Source organism: Sminthopsis crassicaudata, chromosome 2, assembly GCF_048593235.1.
Source record: "Sminthopsis crassicaudata isolate SCR6 chromosome 2, ASM4859323v1, whole genome shotgun sequence".
Taxonomy (NCBI): Eukaryota; Metazoa; Chordata; class Mammalia; order Dasyuromorphia; family Dasyuridae; genus Sminthopsis; species Sminthopsis crassicaudata.
Genome location: NC_133618.1, coordinates 11,898,387 through 11,914,089, shown reverse-complemented (window position 1 = coordinate 11,914,089; position 15,703 = coordinate 11,898,387). Strand labels below are relative to the sequence as shown.

At 41.3% G+C, this 15,703-nt stretch overlaps 1 long non-coding RNA gene across 1 annotated transcript in view; it reads right to left on the bottom strand.

Moving 5' to 3' along the window:
* Positions 1-9,734: 9,734 nt before the first annotated feature.
* Positions 9,735-15,703, bottom strand: part of LOC141553106 (uncharacterized) — a 28,570-nt gene continuing 22,601 nt past the window's right edge. Inside the window, exon 3 of the long non-coding RNA XR_012485283.1 lies at positions 9,735-10,437. This is a non-coding gene — a long non-coding RNA (uncharacterized LOC141553106). The remainder of the gene's footprint in view (positions 10,438-15,703) is intronic.

Below are 15,703 nucleotides of genomic sequence, written 5' to 3'. Positions count from 1 at the left end.
AAATCTTGGCTGCTGCTCTGAGAAAAGGGAGAGATGGTGGGGAGGAGGGGGGGTGCCGGGGAGAGAGAGAGATGTCTGGTAAATGCTGAGGGGTCAGCAAAGACTCTTTAACTCAGGTTTCATAACTCGAGAAATATTTTATCACCCTTGTGAGTCAAACCTCTGAAAATCAATAAGGCTTGAGAGTTGCCTATATTGATCTGAAAGCCCAGGCTGTATTGAAATATTCATGGAGGGCTGGCTGTATGCCGGGAGGATGCTGGGGGGTGGGTGGGGGGCCCGAAAGGAGGGGGGCGCTAAGCTAGCTGGAAGGAAGGCTGAGAAGTAGGTAGATTCCTTAAGTAAAAGCCATGCACGTTTCCATGAAAAATAGATTAATTCTATTAGTCGGCCTAAAATCTCCCACTTAAAAGGGAATGAGCTTGTTTGTCAGACAAACAGGCCACTGGCAAAGCCGGCGCAAACATTTATTTATTGGTATTTAATAGCTAGAGAGCCGGGGAGACTTGATAAAATTAGCGGCAGGGGCCTCCTGGGGGCGCGGAGGGGCTGCTTTGTTTGGAAAGCCAATTTGGACAGGGCTCTTTGATCTTCACTTTCCCCGTTTGAGCAGGCCTCTTAGTCTCACTCATTTCACTGGAGGATTGGGATTCCAGTTTCTTCCCCAATCTCCAAAGCTGTGCATTAGAAGCGAATTGTCTGCCTGTAGTCTTGGAGGCTCAATACCCTTGATACTAATTTCGTGTGATGCATTTCGCCAGATGTGTCTACCTGCACGCGTGAGGATGCCCAAGAGACCGGTGGGTCTTGCTTGGGAGTACTCAACTTGGATTTCTTCTCCCCCACCCCCTGAAAAGGGATTGGATGAAAGGCATCCATAATTTAAAATCTGCATAGAGATGTGACATATGTTACAAATATTTGAGAAAAACCACGCAAGGAATTGCACAACAACAACATATGGGGGAGCAGCTCCAAAGAACGAGCCACGGTTAAAAATAATTTGTTACCTGTAGCTTCCCTCTCCTTCCTTACCGATGGGTGACTAACTCAGAGGAAAAGGGCCAAAAACCCATCTCCAAAAAAAAAAGAGCCCCAGAATGCAATAATCCAAGATTCTGTGCCATCTGCATTTGGAAATCTGATGTCTTGGACTGATCTGGATCCCAGTGAGACTGACATAGACTGCTAGAATTGGAAATGACCTCAGGACACAGAAGGTTGAGCTTAGAACACAGCATGTTGAGCTTAGAACACACAGAATGTTCAGCTTGGAACATAGAATATTGAGTTTAGAACACAGGATGTCATAACATATTGAGGTTAGAGCACAGAATGTTGAGCTTAAAACACAGAAAGTTGAGCTTAGAACACAGGATATTGAGCTTAAAATGGAGAATATTGAGTTTAAAATACAGAATGTTGACCTTAGAACACAGCATGGTGAGGTTAAAACATGTAAAGTTGAGCTTAGAACATAGAAGTTGAGCTTAAAATAGAATGTTGAGCTTAGAACACAACATATCAAGTTTAGAATACAGAATGTTCAACTTAGAACAGAATATTGAGCTTAGAATACAGAATGTTGAGCTTAGAATATAGGAGGTGAAGCTTAAAATACAGCATATTAGCTTAGAACATAGAAAGTTGAGCTTAAAACACAGAATGTTGAGCTTAGAACATGGCATATTGAGCTTAGAACACAGCATGTTGAGTTTAAAACATATAAAGTTGAGCTTAGATCATAGAAAGTTGAACTTAAAACACAGAATGTTGAGTTTAGAACACAGAATATTGAGTTTAGAATACAGAATGTTGAGCTTAGAACACAGCATATTGGGTTTAGAACACAAAATGTTGAGCTTAAAACAAAGAAAATTGAGCTTTTTAATGATTAGAATGAAGAGAGTGAGAGCTATAATGATCATCTTCTGTAACCATTTCATTTTCCAGATGGGAAAATCAAAGCTTGGAGAGGGAAAGCTGCCTTTTTCAAGACAGCCCAGACAGCAAGGGGAGGCAGGATTTGAAATTGATTCCAAGTGACCAACTCTCTTCTCTCCCATGTTACATCCAGACAGCTGGATGAGAAAGACTAGGATGGAGGCAAGTTGGTCCAGGAATCAGAAAACTGCTTTGGGGATCAAGGGACCTGTGTTTGAATCCTGCTCAATTCTACTGCTTTCTATCTGGGTGGCCTTGGTCAAATTAAGTGCGACCCCCTTCTCTGGTCCCGATTTCTTCTCTAGTAAAACAAAGAAATTAGACTGGATGATTTGAAAAGTCCTTCCCAACTCTATACTAGGAATCTTTTATCCCCTACCACCAATTAGCCTATCTATTAACCAATAAGAATTTACAAGCAGCTGTTATGTGCCTAGCACTGTGCCTCCTACAGAGCTTTAATTCTAGCCAACTTAAGGTCTATTAAAATGTCCTCTGAGATAGCAATGGGCAAAACAATTACTTTCTTTTAAAAAAAATTTCTCTTTTTTAACTGATATCTTCTTTTTACATGATTTTTATTTATGAATCTAGCCTTCCCTATTCCCTTACCCAGCAAATCATAACAAAAATGTAAAAGCAAAATTAACACTGGGAGGCAGCTGGGGATTAGAGAATGAGCACCTTGCTTCAGAATCTGCTTGAATAAATCATTTAAGACTCCCAGACTCAGTTTCCTCACCTGTAAAAAGGAAGTTGGAACTACTATAGATGCTTCTGGTACCAAATCTATCACCCTTTGGTCCTGGGAACATCAAATGAATCTGAGAGCATACATTGTGTTGCATTCCCACATTGGCAAAAAAAAGGAGGGAAGGCCATTTTCTTAACTTATCTACAGCTGATTGTGGACAGACAGTCAGTCAACAAGCATTTATTAAGCACCGACTATGTGTCAGGTGTTGGGCGGCACTGGAGATACAAGGAAAGGAAAGAGAAAAATCAATTTCTGCTTTCAAAGAGTTCGCCATCTATTGAGGGAGACAGAATCCAAACAGCTCCATAAAAACAAGATATATGATACATGTGAGGCTTGTGTATCAGTGTGTGTGTGTGTGTATGTATGAGTGTGTGTGTGTGTATGTGTGTGTGTATGTGTGTGTGTGTGTGTGTGTGTGTGTGTGTGTGTGTGTGTGTGTGTAACTTGAAAGAAAGCTCAAAGGGAAACTACTGATATTGAGGGGGGCTATGGAACATTTCTTGCAGAAGCTACAATTATGGCTGAGACCTGAGTGGGGCTAATGAAGGTTGGAGGCAGAGAAGGGAGAGGTTTCCAGGAATAGGGGAAAGTCCGTGAAAACATGTAGTGGGGAGATGTTGGATATGTTTAAGAAACATCCAGGGGGCCAGTGTGTATGTGTGTGTGTGTGTGTGTGTGTGTGTGTGTGTGTGTGTGTGTAGTAGTAGTAGTAGTAGTAGTAGTAGTAGTAGTAGTAGTAGTAGTAGTAGTAGTAGTAGAATAAGGTATAAGAAGCCTGCAAAGGTATAAAGGAGCCAGGCTGGAAAAGGGTTTTCAAAAATTAACAGAGGATTTTATATTTTGATCTTTGAGGTAATAGGGAGCCATTGCAGTTTAATGAAGAAGATGGTAATGTGATCACACCTGTACTTTAGGAAGATGAATAGGACAGTTAAGGGGACTATGTTGAAGGAGACTTAAGGCAGGCAGGCAGACCTTTACCTTTTTCCCTCCTCTCCACCCAGCCCACCTCCCACAGCAGCTACTTCAATAATCTTGAGTGTGAGGGGAAAAAAATCTACATCATAATTGTGACAGTGTCCGAAACATGGATTAGCCCACTGACTAGGTGCCCGGAAGCAACTAGGTAGCCCAAGCAGATAGAGCATCAATCCTGGAGCCTCAAAAATCTGAGTTTTAATTCCATCTCACACACATTCTAGCTGCATGACCCTGGGCAAGCTCCTTAACTCTGTTTGCCTCAGTTTTCTAATCTGTAAAATGAACTGAAGAAGGAAATGGAAAATCACTTCAGTGTCTGGGACAAGAAAACCCCAAATGGGGTCACAAAGTCAGACACAACTGGACAACAAAAACAATGTTCCAGACATCATGCTAAGAGAGCATATAATTGTAAAGCATTAATTTTTTTATTGTCATTCTTTCCATTCATATTGTGACATGTTGTATAGCCATTGATATATAGTTAGATAGACATGGTTATTCAGTCATTGTCTGGGCTGTGCTCTTGGTCCTGCTTCCTTCACTCTGCATCAAAAGAACCTTCTAAAGCTTCTCCAAATTCTTAGGTGGCCTAGTGGGTAGGGTCCTCCTACATGTGGATACAGAGACATTTGAATTCAAATTCTAGGTCAGATACTATTTGAGTATGAGCAATTCTCATTCCCTCTGTCATTCTTGTCTCTAAAGCGGGGATAATTCTTCCTACTGGGGCAGCTAGGTGGCTCAGTGGATAGAGCATCAGCCCTGAAATCAGGAGGACCTGAGTTCAAATCTGTCTTCAGACACTTAACATTCCTAGCTGTGTGACCCTGGGCAAGTCACTTAACCCCAATTGCCTCAGCACAAATATAAATATATATATATATATGTATGTATATATATACATATATATGTATGTATATATACATATATATATATAAACAAATAAATAAAAATAACAATTCCTACTTTACAAGATGTCATGAGAACCAAAGCTCTATGTATGTCATTTTTAGATAATGTCTTATATATCATATATTTATATAATATATATAAACATCTGTGCACATATCTAAACATACATCTATACACATAGATACAACTATACATACATATGTGTGTATACAGGCACAAAGCTTAAAGTGCTATAGAGGTAGATGCCATTAAGACAGCTGCCATGTCTTATAGATCCATTAATATTCCATCCCATTCATGAGTCTCACTTTCTTTAACCAATATCTAATCAACAGGCTTCTCCTTTGTTCCAGATTTTGCTGCCATAGACAATGATCCTATGAATGTCTTTACATAGATGGCACTTCCTTCTGTTCTTGATTTCCTTGGAGGGCAGGGTTTGGGGTCAAAGAAGATGGACATTGTAGGCCAGTAACTTTCCCCATGGTCTAGTCCAAGGAAAGATCAGAGAAGGTGAGTGGGCTACTTCCCACTGCAGAACACACACAATCATGGAGCCAACAGAACTTGTGGGAGAGCTGATGATGGTAGGAGTGAGTAATGGAGGCTGGGAACCATCCAAGAAGCTCAGGCCTGCCTCTATTTTTGTTGCATCTCACAACGAACATGACCATCAATCATTTCTACAACACCTTCATACAGTATTTACGAAGTGCTTTATAATGCTCCCCTCATTATTCCTCTTGGGGTAAATCAGAATTTTTATTATTATTCCCATTTAATAGATCAAGGAACAGCAGCACAGAGACTCTTTCCCAAAGTCTCACAGCAAGAGCTGGGATTAGTGCTAAAATCCCTAAATCCCTGGGCCATCTCCCAGCCAATCAACCATTTCCCCCCCACCCCCATTCAGCCAGCCCTGCTGGGGCTTGTTACCTAGGCTATTTCCTCTCCTTGCAGGTAGGAACCACTAGGGCAGCTCAAGCCAAACTGGGGCTTCAGGCAGCTGGCCCTCAACCTTGTGGGGAGGACCTAAGTCTATCTGTAGACAATGGGGAGGAAACTAGTAGGTGAGGAAGGGATCAAATACAAAAGAGGGAATGATTCTCACTGAAAGCATCTGAAGGAGAAAGGAGGGGATTGACTCAGAAGCACAAGATAGGGAGTGGCTGGAGTAAAAAAACAGAGCACCTCATCCTCAGCTGCTATGCAGAAAGATGATAGACTTCGAGGGGGGCCAATGGGACTTGGGAGAAGAAGACACTTGAATGAATGATCTCTATTTGCTTAGAAAAACAGGAGGCAAGGTTCTCTTCTAAAAAGGAGTGAATAAAGAGAAGTAGAGAGAGGAGAGAAGCAACCCCAAAAAGGTGAAAAGGCTTTGAGTTGATGCAAAGAGAAAGAAAGGGAAAGAAGGAAGGAAGGAAAGAGGAGGGAAAGAAAGAAGGAAGGAGGAAGGAAAGAATGGAGAAGGAAGGACAAAGGGAGGTAATGTGAGGGAGAGAGAAGGAAAGAAGGAAGAAAAAAGAAGGAAAGAAGGAAGGAAGAAAGGAGAGAAAGGGAGGGAGGAGGGAAGGAAGGAGGAAGGAAGGAACAAAGGAAGGAAGGAACAAAGAAGGGAGAGAGGGATTGAAAGAAAGAAGGAAGGGAAATGGAAAGAAGAAAATGAAGGAAGGAAGGAAGGAAGGAACAAAGAAGGGAGAGAGGGAGGGAAAGAAAGAAGGAAGGGAAATGGAAAGAAGAAAATGAAGGAAGGAAGGAAGGAAGGAAGGAAGGAAGGAAGGAAGGAAGGAAGGAAGGAAGGAAGGAAGGAAGGAAGGAAGGAAGGAAGGAAAGAAGGAACAAAGAAGTAAGGAGGAAAAGATAGAAGGAAGGGAAATGGAAGAAAGAAAATGAAGGAAGGAGGGAATAAAAGAAAGAAAGGGAAGGAAGGAGGAATAGAAGAAAGGGAATGGAGGGAAAGAAGAGGAAAGAAAAGGAAGGGAAAGGAGAGAGGAAGGGAAAGATAAATGATAGTTAGCTAGCTATAGATGGGTAATGTCCCAGAGACTGCTAAATTCTGAGGTCAGTATAAACATTACAATGACAAGAGAGAAAGGGCAGACGGAGTGCCTCTAGATGTAGTGAATCTCTCGGCATCCTACACCATTGTCTCTTACTATGGGTCAAATTTATCTAGTTATATGCCAGGGAGATGCTTCCAGAGGTTCAGGATTTGGAGTCCAGTTTGAAAGCCAGGGGCAGATAGAGCCCAGAAAAGAAGCCTGCTTGGCCCAATCCTGCAACAAAAAGGTTCAGCAACCAATCTATTGACCATGGTATATTAGGGAGTGAACACTTTGTAGAAAATGCTAACGTATTCATGTGGTTTAGGGGGAGAGTGTGCTCCAGATATTTGGGGTGAAATGCTATAATTTCTCAGTGAATCTACCTTTTTAAAATTTAATTGATGCTAATTGATTAAATGAGACTTGAAAATTAATGGTGATTGACATAAGAGAGAACACATAAGAAAATTCACACCAAACCCTCAAGAGTACCTCTAGAATCATAAGGGGGATATATAGCCTTCCTTGGGGACCTAACATCCCAGAGTGGGATTTGGAAACAAGTATTCCCAAAGTTTATCTGGATTACAGATGCAAATAATTATCATCTTAGAATCCCTCATTTTCATCAAAATTTAGTTCAAGTATCACCTTTCCAAATACTCAAGCTGTCAATGTAGCTTTAAAAAAAATTATATTTTATTTCTAAGGGAGAAGAGGAAGGGTGGAGAATCTGGAATTCCCTTTTCAGACTGAAGCATTCTGTGGTTGAGATGAGATTATAAGGTCTGAGATATGGTTATTTCTGGATCAAATAAAATCTTTCCTTAAACTGATGAGATTACAAGACTTAAATGGGATCCAGAAAAATGATCTCTTGACTGAGGTCATCCACCAACTACCACAGATCATGGCCTATAAAAACAAGTTGGCTACACAGCCTGAGGCTCTCTGCTCTTGATGGTTTCCTTTGGAAAGACCTCATCTTCTGAAGGGAAAGGGCATGTATGGGGGGGAGGGAGAAGGAAAGCAAAGTAGGAAGCTGGGAGGATCATTTTTTTCCCTTCATCCTCTACAATTACATATTTCTTTTACTTGTCAGCTTCTGCAGAGCAGAGGATTTTTCTCACTGGTCTTTGTATTTATCCCTCTCCCTCTCCATCCTGGCATTCTTAGTTTCCTCCAAAGCCCATATTCTAGGGGAAATCTTAACCTTCATAGTTTTAATCCTTCCCTCTGTAGATGACCCCTAATTAGTCTGGCATCCCTTCTTTGTACAGAGTTGTTTGCCTGGAGAATGGAAACTCCTTGAGGGCAGAGAATAGCTTGGATGTCTCTTTGTTGCCCCAGAATTTAAAACACATGCCCCAGGCACATAGTAAGGGCTTAATAAAAGCCTCTTGATTAAGTAATTGCTAACAATGATATAAAAGTAATAGAAAATAATAGGCAAGACCATAATAATAATAGATAGCATTTGTCTGAGGCTCTAAACACTTTACAACCATCACCTCACCTGATCCTCACAGTGACTCTGCTTGGTAGACCCTCTTATTATCCCCATACTACACTTGGGATGAAAAATGCTATCCAAATCTAGAGAGAGAGAACTATGAAAACTGAATATGGATCAAAGCATAGTATGTTCACCTTGTTTTTCTCATGCTTTTCTCTTGTTTGGATCTGATTTTTCTTTCACATGACAAAAATGGAAATATGTTTAAAAGAATGGTACATATTTAATATATATCAGATTATTTGTTGTCTTGGAGACGGGGAAGCAAGGGAGAAAATTTTGGAACACAGTCTTATAAAAAATGAATGTTAAAAAACTATGTGTAATACTATTGTATATATATTCATTATGTAAATACTTTTTATGGTACTTATATATGCATGTATAATTTTATTGAAATTAAAAAAAAACAAGGTAAAATAAGCAAAACAAGAATAAATTATCCTGCCCATGGACCTCCAACTAATAAGTATACAAAGTTGGATTTGAACTCCTGACTCCAGATTTAGCATTCTATGCACTGAATCATGTAGCTACTACTTTATCCCCATTTTAAGATGAAGTTATTACCCAAGGTTAGATAGCAAGGATTGATTTAAAGCCAGGTCCTTCGTTCTTGTCCAACTTTCTAAGCACTGAGCCCCAGAAAATATTTAGTGTTATAAAAATTCGAGATCTTGGGGAAGCGGGGGTCAAAGTGAAAGGAAGATAGTGGGAGGGAGGGGAGAAGGGAAGGGGCACCTGAGTTTGGCCTTCAAAATGTCATCATTGGTCAAAAGAGCTCATTCCAGATATGGGGGATGGAATAAGAAAAGGCAGGAAGAAAGAAAAGACAGGAAGAGACTTAAAGGAGCAGGATGAGAACCCCGAGTGGGGACGGTTTGGGAACACTTTCGTTTGGTGAGGACATCTAATATTTATATGTGAATCGTGTGGAGGGGAGACAAGTCTGGATAATTAAGAGGAACCCAATTTGGGAAGCCTTGAATGACAGAATAATGGAGGGTCATGACAGGACAAGGCATTTGAATATTATTCAGTAGGCAAGGAGGTTTAAGTCAAGTTATCGACAAGCATTTATTAAGCACCTACTGTGTGTCAGACACTGTGCTAATGAGTTGGGGCTGTAAAGAAAGGCAAAAAGACAGTCCTGTTTCTAAGGCATTCACAGTCTGATGTGGAGGAGGAGAAAATATACCAAAAATGATGTCCCATTGATAGACAGAGAGATGGTAGAATAGACAGATAAAATGAATAGATAGAATAGATAGAAAGAATGAATAGATAGAATAGACAGAATGAATAGATAGAATAAATAGAATGAATAGATATACAATATACACATATATGTGTGTATATATATATACATGTGCTCATATTTACATTTATATAACCCACATATATACATATGTGTGTATATAATTAGTTAATACATTATAAATTAAATAAATGCAAAATAAATTAAATAAAAGCTAATTAATAGAGGGAAGACACTAGAGGGGTTGGGGAAAGCTTCCTATAAAAGATGAGATTGTAGTTGGGACTTAGAGGAAGTCAGAGGAAACAGCAGGGTGAGGAAGGAGAGCATTTCAGCGTGGGGGAAAGTCAGAGATGAAGCGTCTTATTGGGAGAACAGCCAGGAGGCCCGAGTTGATGGATCCAAGAGTACAAGGCTGGGGTGGGGAGGAGCTAGGGTAAGGGATAAGATCTTCAAAAGATTCCTCAGTGGGGGATCTGGATAATTAGAGAGGAATGCTAAGATTACTAGTGGAGTAAATAAAACAGAAAGGAAGAAAGACTCCAGGAATTTAAGGTAAGAAGCACTCAAAATCATCCAGGGAGAAGAAATAAAACTCCAGGGGGCCTTTCTTGCTCCAATGTTCTGGGGTCTAAGACCCCTGTGACCTCTGCCATTCTAAGTTTTCTCCCAGCTCTGCCATTCTCTATTCTGAGGCTCCTTCCAGCTCTGATATTCTAGCCAGCAGGGTCAGGGATTACTGGGGGCCCCTGGTACCCTCTCAGGAGGTCTGGAAGGTCAAAACAATTTTCCTAATAACAATAAGAGATTTTGCTTTCTAATAGGGTAGATATCTGAAGGTGTAACCCACCCAAACCCAAGCTCTTTAGGGGGGGAGGTTCCTCAAAATTTTTCAAGAGTACAAAGGAGGGTCTCTTCAAATGCTGACTTCCCATCATCCTCCAAGTCTCCTTGTGGCTCCATCAGCACTGTATCCTCAGGGCAAGCACATCTCTTTGGGTGGCTGGGTAAGTTCCTAAAGATGGAGAAAATGTTCATTTTCAGGATCTACAAAGCCCCAAGCACACTCCTCTCCTAATTAATTCACTCTAATCTCCTTGGAGACTCAAATGAGAAGACAGGGAACAATGCAGGGAGATTTCCTACCGTCTCCAACCTCCCCCTCTTCTCCCCCCTTTTAGGTTGGGTTTAGGGAAAAGGGATTTGGGGAGGGAGATAGTAGGGAGTCTGGAGACTAGATTCAGAAAATGGGATTCTTGGACTCTCCTCTTAACCAGATTCCTTGCTTCCTGGCTGTGTGATCCTGGGCAACTCAGGGCATCTCAATTTCTTTAACTACAATAGCAGCAACCTCACAGGGTTGTGATGGGGATTAAAGCAGGTGATAGTTGCAAAGGATTTAGCACACAGCAAGAGCCCTATAAATGCTTATTCCCTTCCTTCTCCTCCTACTCACAGTAAGATTTTGAAGGGAGCACTCACTCTGGAGAGGGAGGACCTAATGCCAAATTTGATGCTTATTACATTATGATATTGCTCAAGTCACTTAATATTCCTTGGCCTGTCTCCTTAACTGTAGAGCAAGAGGGTTGGGCAAGCTGACCTTTTAAGGCCATTTAAGTCCTACAACTATAATCCATATACTTAGGAAAGGCAGCTTATAATAAGGGAAGAGAGGAGAGAATCCTTTTTCAAGGAAGGAAGGAGGAATATTGGGATTTAGGTCCCAAAGGCCAGCAGAAGACAAGGAAATCAGAGTACAATTTTGTATCTTGCCAGATCTTTTTTGAAACCATAAAACTATCATACTTTAGCTCACCGTACAATCTGGCACGTCCCTCTACCCACTAAAGACACTCAGGCAGTGTAGTCTTATTCTACCCCTTTTACAGTTTGGCACACTGAGCTCCATATCAATCCAGTGAATGGCCTGAGAAGAAAACTCAGGCCTCTTCATCCTGATGGTCTTGACTAATGGCCCTCTGCCATCCTGTGATGAGTGCCAACCACCTGGGCCCTTGCTGCTCTCTTGCCAACATGTCAGAATTCATTTTAGGTTGGTACATTTGCCATTTTCTAAATGGATGTGTTGTCCAAAATGAAAAATGGTCAGCTGGGATGGCGAGACAATGTTGTGATTTTTTTTTCTAGATAAGAAAACTATTTGGACAGTGACAACCTTGCCATCAAGGCTGAAGGATATTCTTGTAGATTGGCTACCATCGTCTCACAAAAGTAATCCTAGGCTGGTTGTTGAGAGACTTGGGTTGTGGGTCCACATATCCATGAGATCTTCCAGGAGCCAATCTCTGGAGCTCAGTTTGTTCCTCTCAAAAATGGCAGTGGAGGCTAGGTCAGTTGTATGGTCCTTTCTAGCTCTGACTTCTCTCTGGTTCCCTATTTCCTTGTCTGCAAGATGGAAGATCCTGGACAGGATGATCTTTTGAAAAAGTATTGATGGCTCTTGGTTACAATAATTTCTGGATATCTCACCCCTCTGCTAGTAAACTATCATTACATATTTGATAGCATATTCAATGCTTTATACCCACAGTCTTTCCCCTTTCCAAGAAGAGAGGGAGGTGCATCTCATCATTACTTCCCCCAAACCAAGAATATCTAGCTTCTTCCTTCCTTCCTTCCTTCCTTCCTTCCTTCCTTCCTTCCTTCCTTCCTTCCTTCCTTCCTTCCTTCCTTCCTTTTCTTCCTTCCTTCCTTCCTTCCTTCCTTCCTTTTCTTCCTTCCTTCCTTCTTTCCTCCCTCTCTCTCTCTCTCCCTCCCTCTCTCCCTTCCTTCTTTCTCTCCCTTCCTTCCTTTCTCTCATCCCTTCCTCCCTCCCTCCCTTCCTTCCTTCCTTCCCTCCTTCCTTCCTTCCTTCCTTCCTTCCTTCCTTCCTTCCTTCCTTGCTTCCTTCCTTCCTTCCTTCCTTCCTTCCTTCCTTCCTTCCTTCCTTCCTTCTTTCCTTCTTTCTTTCCCTCCTTCCTTCCTCTCTTTTGATCTTAACTTTTTGGAATCATCATGCATTTGTTTTTTAGTTCTTGCTTATTTTATTGTGTATCAGTTCAGAGAAATCTTCCTGTATTTTCTTGAATTCTCTGTTGCTTACAGCACAATAATAAATGTGTGTTGCTTGCTAGAGTCTCCAATAACTGGACACTTCTGTCAGGGATGATAAAATCTTTCAATCTCTTCCCATCTATAAGAACCCATAGTAATTCCAATTTACACAATGCCTTCCATTATGTGCATTTCATTCATTCCCTTTGGAGGTCTTTCCTTTACTGTCTTTGAGGGTATATTATTGTTTAGTTACAAACATGCTAAATAAGCCAAGGGAAAACAACAACAGCAGCAACATGAACAACAACTATTTTCATCTTCGTGTACCTTCCACCATCCCATCCATCTTCCCTTAGTAGAGATGCTCTACTTTAGAATTTGGGGCACTTACCAACAGTGACCAATCCACTCTTGTCTCCTATACCTGGACGTTTCTACACTTGCATTCTCTTTCATTATTGATGTATTCCAGTATCTTGTACTCTTTTATTTATTTTTGTTTGAGAAGAGCAATGTAGTAAGATGAGGATTTGAAGAGGATTTTTTTTGTTTTTATTTTTTACAAGGATCCCTAAATCCCTTTGCTGATTAGTATGCTAGCAGGCTCCTCCATTTGTGAGCTCTCTCTCTCTCTCTCCCTCCCTCTCTCTCTCTGTCTCTCTCTGTCTCTGTCTCTCTTTCTGTCTCTCTCTCTCTCTCTCCCCAACCCTCTCCCTTCTTCCTTTCCTCTCTACTTCCCTTTCCCTCTCTTTCTCTCTTCTTCCCTTCCTCTCTTCTCCTGCCCTCCTTACTTTCCTCTCTCCCCTGTCCCAGATGATTATTTTACACGTTTCTGCATTAATAACTGTGTTTTCCTTTTTAGCAGCCCAGAAAGAAATCTGATCCCTTTCCAATGGAATGGCATCTTTCCATTCATATCCAGAATGCTCATTCCAAGGAGAAGCAGCCCACAAAGCCTTCTCTTCTCAACATCAGCAGAAGGGTCAGAAGTCAGCTGCAGCAGCCCTGTCCTGTCTCCCCTCTCCCCTGGGGGGGGAGGGATCAGGCAATCATTGGCAGTGTCCTTGTTGGGAAATGTGGATTCTCTCTTTTAACCCTTTGTACTCCAAGCCAGTCAACAAAGTATGAGAGCATGGGAGCTCTGATCACTGATTTTTGAAAATTGGGTGCAAATGGCAGAATCATAGCTATAGAACCCAAAGAAAATACCTCTGGAAGCCATCTAATTCAAACCTCCCTTTAGCAAAAAGAAAGACTGAGACCTAGAGAGGGAAAGTTTGCCCTTCATACACCTATTTCTTAGGATTTGGGACACTCTAAAGCTATGGAGTCTTAACTATCCCTTATTTTTAAAAAAAATAGGGAAACTGAAGCCTGGGAAGATTATGTGATTTATCCAAAGTCACACAAGGAGGAAGTTTTTGAGGCAGCTTTAAGTCATTGCCCCACTCTGACCCCTCCCTTGTCATCCCACTTTTATGAAACTAAAGGCTCCCAAGATTCAGAGACTTAGAAATGGAAGAGACTTTAAAGGTCATTGAGTCCAACCCCTCCTCCTTTCTACAATGTCCTCTGAGAAAGAACAATCTAGGAAAGACCTCTAAATGGAGTCCATTCCCAATGCTCTCTATTAGTAATGATCAATTCTCTACAACACGAAGCAATCCAATTCTCTCATGTTGGAGAAGTCCATCCCTCCATTCTGAAATCACCCTTTCAACTTCATGGAATTCAGAGCTGGAAACAACCCCATATAAGGCATCCAGTTCAATCTTCTCATTTTGAAAGATGGGGAAAATGAGGCAGGGATTGGGGGTGATCAGCTCTAAGGTAGTGGGGAGTGAGTGGTGGAGCCAGAATTGGAAATCATGTCTTTTGACTCCAAATTCAGGATTATTTCCTGTAAAGGGCTGAAACTTTGAGTTGATGCACTGAGAGGTCAGACCACTGAGCACTTAAGGCTAATTACCAATTGGATAATACTCTATAAGAATATGCTTGGAAAATGGCCCTTCCCACTATCCTGTGCTGAACCAATCATTTGGTGTATACAGAGAATTGTAGGAGGGACTAAGGGTGGAGTAAGACTAGCCAGGGTCACTTCTGAGAGGGAGACAAAGAGGAGAGGTCACTGAGATCCTACGCGTACATTCCCTTCACTTCTACCCCTGAAGACCAAGAATAAAGATCAAGGACTTTTGCTTATCCTGACTCCGGCTGATTCTAAGGTATCTAGGATGCTAACTCGGTCTTCACAATTTCCACTCTGGTATATTGCCCCGCTTTGCACGCCATCTCCAAATCCCACGTCCACATTGGTCCTGTCCTCAAGACCCATCTGAAGCTGTCCAAATCCTGGCTTTGCTACTGACTACCAGACAGATGGAGGCAGGGAGGCCCTGTGTCTGATCCTACTTGTTCAGCTATGGAGGTTGAACAGGGAAAAATGTTCGCTTGTAAACTAATGAAAGTACAAAAGAATGATTGACCGGATCACCATGATTTTTTCTTTCTAAGACTCCACGATATTAAGAAGTCAGAATGGTTGAATGGGTATAGCCATAGTCCTAAGATCAGATTAGATATGGCTTTAAATCTCTGTTCTGACACTACTGTATGATCCCTCATTCATCATGGAACCTCTTGGAATCTGTTTCTTCCTCTCTAAAACAGGATAGCAAAACCTGTTGTAGTGTCTTCTACAAGTTTGTTGTGTGTCCTAAATAAGATTATGCTATAAAAAGCTTGAAAGAGCTTTGGGAATATCCGTTGTTATTATAATAAAATGTTCCAGTGCATCTACAGGTGTAGGTTCTCCATCTTTCCCAACATTTTGAAGCTTGGGGGGTGCCATGGAGAGAGTCCTTGTCCTTGGAGACAGGAAAATCTGAGTTCAAATTGAACCTTGAGCACTTACTATCTGTATGAGCCTGGGCAAGTCATTTAACCTCTGTCTGCCTTAGTCTCCTCTATAAAATCAGAATAATAATACCTACTACATGGGATAATTGAGGGGATCAATATGAGGTAATGGCTATAAAATACTTAGCACAGTGTCTGGTACACAGACTTTGTTATCTTACTCTTCATGACCCCATATGGGATTTATTTGACAAAGGTTTTCTTTATCCTTTTTCAGGCCATTTTACTAACAAAGAAATTGAGGCAAATAGGGTTAAAGGACTTGCCCAGGTCGCACAACTGGTCTCAGGCGAGATTTG